This window comes from Arachis ipaensis, chromosome B01, assembly GCF_000816755.2.
Source record: "Arachis ipaensis cultivar K30076 chromosome B01, Araip1.1, whole genome shotgun sequence".
Taxonomy (NCBI): domain Eukaryota; kingdom Viridiplantae; phylum Streptophyta; class Magnoliopsida; order Fabales; family Fabaceae; genus Arachis; species Arachis ipaensis.
The window spans coordinates 120,475,744-120,485,185 of record NC_029785.2 but is presented as its reverse complement, the minus strand read 5'-3'; positions in this window follow the sequence as shown (position 1 = coordinate 120,485,185).

The following is a 9,442-nucleotide window of genomic DNA, read 5'->3' as shown; positions in this document are numbered from 1 at the left end:
CTATTTTATTAATCAGAGGGTTTCAAAAAGGTTTGAGTTGAGTAAGCAAGAAATTAAATTGGTGAATTTGAATAATGTAAATAAAAGCCTTGACTGGAAATTGATTAGTTGGAATCCCTATTATTGTTGGAATGCTCTCAGGATTAATTGACAATTAAAGGTTATCCTGTTTAGTTATCCTTCACTAGGTGAAGGAAAGTTAAACAAGTTGGAATGCTACGTCCGTTCACAAGTTGCAATCCACTTAATTAAAAGGGATTGGTGTTAGTGAGTAGAAGGCAATCCAACCATAAACCCAATTGCAATTTTTCTTTCAAGCCTTCCAACTCAAAGGTTCCTTTCAATCAATTCTCCATCAAGTTAGGGAACTACTCACTCATTGTAAAGGTAAAATTCATGGCATATAAAAAGGAATTAAGGAAAGACATTGTAAATAAAATTAAAATAGTCAATTAAAAATAAAAGTGATCCTTGTATTAAATAACCCTAAGAATATTCCAATGGTAAAATTAAACAAAGCAAAGAACATGGAAGAGTAAGACCAAGTAAAGAAAACGAACTAGAATGACGAAGTCTTGATGAGGTAATAACTCTTCTCAATATCCCAAACTATGAATGTAAAATAATCCTAAAAACTATGAATGTGTAGAGAGAAAACCTAGGGGAGGAGCAAAGCTAGATCTAAAACTAAAACTGTGTAGAATGAATGTTGTCCTTGGTTTCTGCATGTTCTCTGGCTCTAGTCTGCTGTTCTGGGCCGAAACTTGGGTCAAAATAGGGTCCAAAATTGCCCCCAGCGATTCTGTAAATTATGCAGATCGCGCATGCCACGCGATCGCGTCGCTCATGCGGACGCGTCATTCGCGTTTCGCTTCACCACGCGGGCGCGTCGTCCACGCCTCCGCGTCGCTCGTGCTTTTGCATTTCGCGCGGTCGCGTCATCCATGCGGCCGCATCACTGCGATTTGATCTCCTCCGCGCGGTCGCGTCGTCCATGCGGCCGCGTCGCTTCTCGCTGGTCATCTCCTCAATTTCTTGTGTTCCTTCCATTTTTGCTAGCTTCCTTTTCAATCTCCAACTCATTCTTGCCCTATAAAGCCTGAAACGCTTAACACACAGATCACGGCATCGAATGGAATAAAGAAGATGTAAAATGTATAATTAATCATCTCTAGGAAGCAGTTTTCACTCATGTAATAATTTCAGGAAGGAAATATAAATGCATGCTATTTTAATGAATAAGTGGGTTAGGATCATGATAAAACCACACAATTAAACACAATATAAACCATAAAATAGTGGTTTATCAATGATCCTACTCAAAACGCCACAAACAAGGTCGAATATTCCGGATCAGAGGATGCTGCTTCTTAGGATTCTAGCTTATACCACGGAGACCCTAATCTCCCCGGAAATCGACTGAACTGGTGTCTCGAGAAGTCCTCAACGAAGTCGTGGATTAACCGTCTGAGAGATGTATAAATATAGCTGTTAGCTCTTGCTTTCCAGTCACGTATTCACACAAACCCAAGTAGATGCGGGTGTTTGTCAGGCACGTTCGTCTTAATGTGGTGAACAGAGCTAATTTGTCAGATCATCCTATTCACCATGATGAAGATCGGATATACATCTTAGAGATAAATGAAACACGGATCGAAGAAGAAACAGTAATACTTTTATTAATTCATAGGACTCAGCAGGGCTCCTCCCCTCAACCTAAGAGGTTTAGAAACTCATGCTGATGATAAAACATGTATGATGGTAAAAGTGATGTAAAAGTTGTGAATTACATAAATAAAATCCCTTAAATACTAAACAAAAGACTAGTGAGGGTAAAACAGTCTATTTAGTGCTAAAATATACTTTTGGGGCCCACTTGGTGAATGTTTGGGCTGAGCTTTGATGAGATCCACGTGCTATGAGGTCTCTTGGGCATGGAACACCAGCTGGGGGGGTTCTCTCTGGGCGTTTGGACGCCAAGCTCTGCTCTTTGGACGCTGGACGCCAGAAAGGGGGCAGGAAGCTGGCATTGGACGCTAGTTTTGGGCCTTCTAGTCCGAAACAAAGTATAAACTATTATATATTACTGGAAACCTATGAAAGTCAGCTTTCCATATCCATTGAGAATGCTCCATTTGGACTTCTGTAGCTCCAGAAAATTTCTTCCGAGTGCAAGGAGGTCAGATCTGAACAGCATCTGCAGTGCTTTCTCCGTCTCTGAATCAGACTTTTGCTCCAACTCCTCAATTTCAGCCAGAAAATACTTGAAATGGTACAAAAATACGCAAACTCAAAGTAAAATCTAAAAATGTGAATTTAACACTAAAACCTGTAAAAACTTAATAAAAACTTAATAAAACATATTAAAAACTACATGAAAGCTATGCCAAAAAGCGTATAAAATATCCGCTAATCAAATAACAACATTAAATAAAATAAAGGGTAAAATATATTTTTCATTCTTGAAGTTTGGCCAAAGTTTAAAAATACTCCAAAGTTTTATTTTGTTTCAATTTTGTCCTAAAAGTTTTCAATTTGCATCAAATATACTCCCAACAGCTAAATTTTCAAAAAATTTAAGACCAATCCAACAATAATGTACGATAATTATGTTTGATTTGCTTGTGCTGATGAAGGTTGTTCTTATGAAATTATTGTTGAATTGATCCTAAATTTTTTTAAAAAATAGCCGTCAAAGATATATTTGATGCAAATTGAAAGTTTATAGAACAAAATTAAAACAAAATAAAATTTAAGGATATTTTTAAAAATTTTGCCAAATTTTAGGGACAAAAAATATACTTTATCCTAAAATAAAAAGAAGAATAAATATCAAACACCAAAACTAGACAGAATATTAAGGGAATGAAGCTAACGAAAAAATAAGAAAGAAGAAAAAAGTTTTAATTATCCAATGTATTGCTTCAGTTGAAGTGCAGCAAGTAAGACTTTATTAAAGAGTTAAACCCCAAAATGGTCCATGAGATTGGCGTTATGCATTAAAATCGTTTCTGAGATTCCAATTGCACCAATTACGTCCTTGAGATTGAAAAAAATGCACCATATTAGTCCATGACCCATTTTCCATTAGCGACGTGATGACATGGCATGATGACGTGGACTGTAAGTGACACGTGTCACTTCATGATTTAGCCACGTGTAATGGTATGCTGATGTGGTGACCAGTGACACATGGCATGCTGATGTGGATGGTTGTGCCACGTGTCACAATGTTATTTGGCCACGTGTCCGTTTGTGCCACGTGTCGCAACAGTATTTGTCCACGTGTCATTCATTATGTCATTGTTCTATATGCACCAAATTAGTCCTTGACTTTACATTAAGTGACTCATTTTAGTCCCTAAAATTAAATGTCGTGCACCAAACTAGTCCCTTCACTAGTTTTTTCTCATTTTTTTCTATAAATTCAAAATTTTCAATATTTTTTAATGTATTAATTTCAATTCTATTTTTTCACATGTTCTTCAAATAAAAGTGATTTTATAAAATATTTTTTCTCTTGTGAATACCCTAACCGCCGACTTGGAGTTGACGTGAAGGCTTTTCAAGCACCTTTACTACCATCTCCGACCTCTTTCAGTACTTTTATAAAATATTTTTTTCTTGCGAATACCCCTAATAACCGTCGTCTTGGAGTTGACGTGAAGGCATTTCAAGCTTCCCTCATTACCATCTCCGGCCTCTTTCGTCTAGATTGCAGAAGTCAAAGATGGTAGTGAGGATACTTGAAGTGCCTTCAATCTAACTCATTTACACATAACGAAAACATGTATTTCATAAGAAAAAAATGTTTATTTTAATTATTAATTTCTTGTTAAAAACACATATTTTTTATGAAAAAAATGTGTCTAATTAATCATATAATTATTTTTTTATAATAACATACTTATATATTACAAAATTTACCAATGTTAAATTATTAAAAAAATTATATAATTAAAACTAAAATCTTAAAAATTTTTATGAAAGAACTTGTATTTAAACGATATATGAAAAAATAGAATTGAAATTAGTGTATCCAAGATATTAAAATTTTAAATTTAAAAAAATGAGAAAAAATTGCTGAAGGGACTAGTTTGGTGCACGACATTCAATTTCAGGGACTAAAATGAGTCACTTAATGCAAAGTGAGGGACTAATTTGGTGCATATAGAGTGACGATATAATGGATGACACGTGGACGAATATTGTTGCGATATGTGGCACAAACAGACACGCGACCAAATAACATTGTGACACGTGGCACAACCATCCACGTCAGCATGCCACGTGTCACTGGTCACCACATCATCATACCATTACACGTGGCCAAATCATGAAGTGACACGTGTCACTTACAGTCCATGTCATCATGTCGCTAATGGAAAATGGGTCTATGTTGCATTTTTTTAATCTCAGGGATGTAATTGGTGCAATTGGAATCTCAGAGACGATTTTAGTGCATAATGCCAATCTTAAGGATCATTTTGGGGTTTAACTCCTTTATTAAATGACCAAATAAAAAACAGCATTAGCTTGAGAAAGAACTCAACTAACTACACAAGAAAGGGCAAAAAGAAAGTTGGAGAGTCTTAAAGTACTAAAAAAGATATTTAATAAGTTAGACTATGATATAAATATACAAGAATTCTATATATACAAATAGTCTAACTATTGAAGACCTAAGTAATCAATGATTAAGTGCAAGAACGAATTGAATGCAACAAATTAAATCCAATGATCCTGCCTTTTATATTATATGTGAACAGTTGCTTTATTGATAGAAACCTAGGATAAGATGGAAAAATTAAAGAAATTGATTCTTCTACCTCAATTTAATTTCTTGATGCAATAGTTAAGGAAATTATTCTACTTCTCTTGTTCACACTCAATTTTTTCAAAGAAACTCAAAAAAATTATCATTAATCAAAATTGAAAAAAAAAAGTAGCTACAAAATTTAGAAGTTTTTATACCTCTTAGTTCTAAAATCCTAATGCATAAATTTACTAAAATATAATGGACCAAATCTTAATTGGGCCTAAAATAATAAAAATAAAATAAAATAAAACAAACATAAAATAAGTCTTAAAATAAATACTAATAAGGTGATGCTTATTTGATTCAACTTAACTAACGAGAGTCTTCAATGCAACTTGTAAATAGTAAAACATTTGGCTTTCTATGATCGTTAACGATTGTCTTGCCCAATTGTTGATGCATCTACTGAACAAATAATTTAGCCATGTTTGCTAATTTTCTTTTATTCTCTTAGTTGTTGCTCTTGTAATTGGACCAATTGACATATGACAGTTCCCAGTTCGTCCCACAAAGTTCGTATCATTTCCTCCCTCTTGAAAAAGATTTGTCCTCGAATCTGTATCCAAATTAAAAGAAGATAGATCAGAGACATTAAAAATAGTTGACACATTATACTCACCTGAAAAGTCAATCATATAAGCATTGTTATTGATCCTTTCAAATACCTGAAATAGACCATTACCCCTAGGGGTCTAACTTGGATTTCCTTTGAGTAGGAAATCTCTCCTTTCTCAAATGAACTCATACTAGTCACCAGGTTCAAAGACAAGTTGTCTTCGACCTTTATTCATCCTTTGAGCTGTCAACCTGCTTTTCTTTTCAATCAACTCATGTGCTTTCAAGTGCATTGCTTTAACCTTTTCAGCTTTACCTTCTGCATCCAAGCTAACAAGATCACTCAAAGATAAAGGTAATAAATCTAAAATAATTAAAGGATTAAAACCATACACAAATTTAAAAGGAGAAAAATATGTAGAAGAATGAATTGTTCTATTATAAGCAAACTCAATAAAAGGAAAATAATCTTCCCAAATTTTTATATTCTTACCAACAATAGCACGTAATAAGGTCCTTAATGTTCTATTTACTACTTCGGTTTAATTGTCAGTCTGAGGATGACAAGTAGTAGAATATAACAATTTAGTTCCCAATTTACTTCATAACACTTTTTAAAAATGACTAAAAAATTTTACATCACGATCAGAAACAATAGTTTGGAGAACATCATGCAATCGCACAACCTCCCTAAAAAATAAATTAACAATATTTGTGGCATCATCAGTTTTATGTCATGCAATAAAGTGAATCATTTTACTAAATCTGTCTACCATAACAAAAATATTATCTCTACCTTTCCTAGTTCTAAGCAAACCAAGAACAAATTCTATAGAAATATCAACTCACAGATGCACAGGATCGGAACAAATAAGGGAGTATACAAACCATGTGGTAAAGACTTAGATTTAGCCTTTTTACATGCAATATATTTAGCACAAACTTTTTTAACATCCATACGCATTTGTAGCCAGTAAAAATATTCAGATAACACATCCAAAGTCTTATACACACTAAAATGACCCATCAAACACCTGTGATTTCAAGACAAATAAGTCCATAATAAAACAAACAGGCACACAAATTCTATTACCACGAAATAGAAAACTTTCATGTCTATAAAATTTGTTAAGTGCACCATATTCACAAGAGACATAAATAGCATAAAAGTTAGAATCAGTTGTATATAACTCTTTTAAAAATTCAAATCCTAACAACTTAGAAGTAAGTATAATAATCAACGCAAACATCTGAGATAAAGTATCAGCAATTACATTCTCTTTACCTTGTTTAAAGGAAATTACATACGGAAAGGTCTCAATAAATTTTGTCTATTTAGCATGTCTTTTATCAAGTTTATCTTGTCCTTTTAAGTACTTTAAGGATTTATGATCAGTGTGAATCACAAATTCTTTAGGTAGTAGGTAATGTTACCACATGTCCATTGCTTAAACCAAGGTGTACAATTCTTTGTCATAAGTTGAATATTTGCATGGAGCTAAGTTCAACTTTTCACCGAAGTATGCAATGGCCTGCTTTTCTTGCAAAAAAATAGCACCTATACCAATTTCACAAGTATCACTTTCGATCTCAAAGGTGTTATCAAAATTAGGTAAAACAAGAATAGGACAGAACACAAATAATCTTTTAGGGTATGAAATGTAATTTTTTGTGCCTTTTTTCATTTAAATCCAATATCTTTTTTGATAACCTCTGTTAGAGGTGTAGCAATGGTAAAAATTTTTTTTTCACAAATCTTCTATAAAAACTAGCAAAACCATGAAAACTTCTTACCTCCGAAGTATTCTTAGAAGTTGACCATTTTTGAATAGCTTTCACCTTTTCCTCATCAACCTCAATTCTACTCGCGCTCGCAACAAAACCAAGAAACACTACTCTATCAATACAAAATGTGCACTTTTTAATATTGGTATATAAATGTTCTTTTCGAAGCACTTCCAAAACAGTTGAAACATGTGACAAGTGGTCATCCAAACAAGTGCTATAAATGAGAATATCATCGAAATAAATAATAACAAATTTACTCAAAAAATCTGGCAAAACATGGTTCATTAGTCATCCCCTGATTTCATTCTAAGTTGATGATACCCATTTTTTAAATCAATTTTAGTGAATATGCATGTACTAAGTAATTCATCATGCATGTCATCTAACCTAGGGATAGGATAATGATACTTTACCGTAATCTTATTGACTACATGACAATCCACACACATCCATCAAGTATCATCATTCTATAGAATCAACAAAACTGGTACAGCACATTGGCTCATACTCTCCCTAATGTGACCTTTGACTAATAATTTCTCCACTTGCCTTTGAAGCTCATTTGTCTCTTCAAAGTTACTACTATAGGCTGGTCTATTAGGAATGCTAGTTCCAGGAATAAAATTAATTTGGTGTTTAATCCCTTGTAATGGAGGTAAACCACTTGGCACTTCAATAGAAAAGACATCTACATATTCTTACAACAAAGAGACAAAGCTATTTGGCAAATTTGGATTAAATCCAGTGTCAGATAATAAGGTTCCTTGATATCGAATCATAATCATGGCTCTCTTGCCTACTAAAGTACTCTTTAAATCTCTCTCTTTTTTAAAGAAATACAATTTTCTCTCAACTCTCTCATTTTTTTCTGTATTCACACTATTTTCGTGACATGCACTCTTTTCTTTCTTTTCATTCATCTTTGAGCTTTTTGCTATATTGTTTTCTCTCATAGCCTCTTTTCTCTCGAATTTTTCTTTGACCTCACATCCCATTCTTTTTTGGTATTGATGAGCGGATAATTTATACGCTTTTTAGCATTGTTTTTACAAAGTTTTCAGTATGATTTAGTTAGTTTTTAGTATATTTTTATTAGTTTTTAAATAAAAATCACATTTCTGGACTTTACTATGAGTTTGTGTATTTTTTTGTGATTTCAGGTATTTTCTGGCTGAAATTGAGGGACTTGAGCAAAAATCAGATTCAGAGGTTGAAGAAGGACTGCAGATGCTGTTGGATTCTGACCTCCCTGCACTCAAAGTGAATTTTCTAGAGCTACAGAAGTCCAAATGACGCGCTCTCAATTGCGTTGGAAATTAGACATCCAGGGATTTCCAGCAATATATAATAGTCCATACTTTGTCCGAGTTTAGACGACGCAAACTGGCGTTCAACGCCAGCTTCCTGCCCTATTCTGGAGTTAAACACCAGAAACAGGTTGCAAAGTGGAGTTAAATGCCAGAAACAGGTTACAAACTGGCGTTCAACTCCAAGAGAAGCCTCTACATGTGTAAAGCTCAATGCTCAGCCCAAGCACACACCAAGTGGGCCCCGAAAGTGGATTTCTGCATCATTTACTCATTTCTGTAAACCCTATTAACTAGTTTAGTATAAATAGGACTTTTTATTATTGTATTCGAAGTCTTGGTTACTCCGGTTCCCCTCTGGGGCCGAGACCAATGAACTCCATTATCACTTATGTATTTTTAACGGTAGAGTTTCTACACACCATAGATTAAGGTGTGGAGCTCTGCTGTTCCTTGAGTATTAATGCAAAGTACCATTGTTTTTTTATTCAATTCAAGCTTATTCATATTCTAAGATATTCATTCGCACCCAAGAACATGATGAATGTGATGATTATGTGACGCTCATCACCATTCTCACCTATGAATGCGTGCCTAACAACCACTTCCGTTCTACATGAAGACGAGACAGAATGAGTATCTCTTAGATATCTAATACAGGGGACCGAGTCCGAGATATTAGAGTCTTCGTGGTATAAGTTAGAACCCATGGATGGCCATTCCTGAGATCCGGAAAGTCTAAACCTTGTCTGTGGTTTTCCAAGTAGGATCTGGGAAGGAATGGCTGTGACGAGCTTCAAACTCGCGAGTGCTGGGCGTAGTGACAGACGCAAAAGGATAGTAAATCCTATTCCAGTATGATCGAGAACCGACAAATGATTAGCCATGCAGTGACAGCGTATTGGACCATTTTCACAGAGAGGACGGGATGTAGCCATTGACAACGGTGATGCCCAACATACAGCTTGCCATG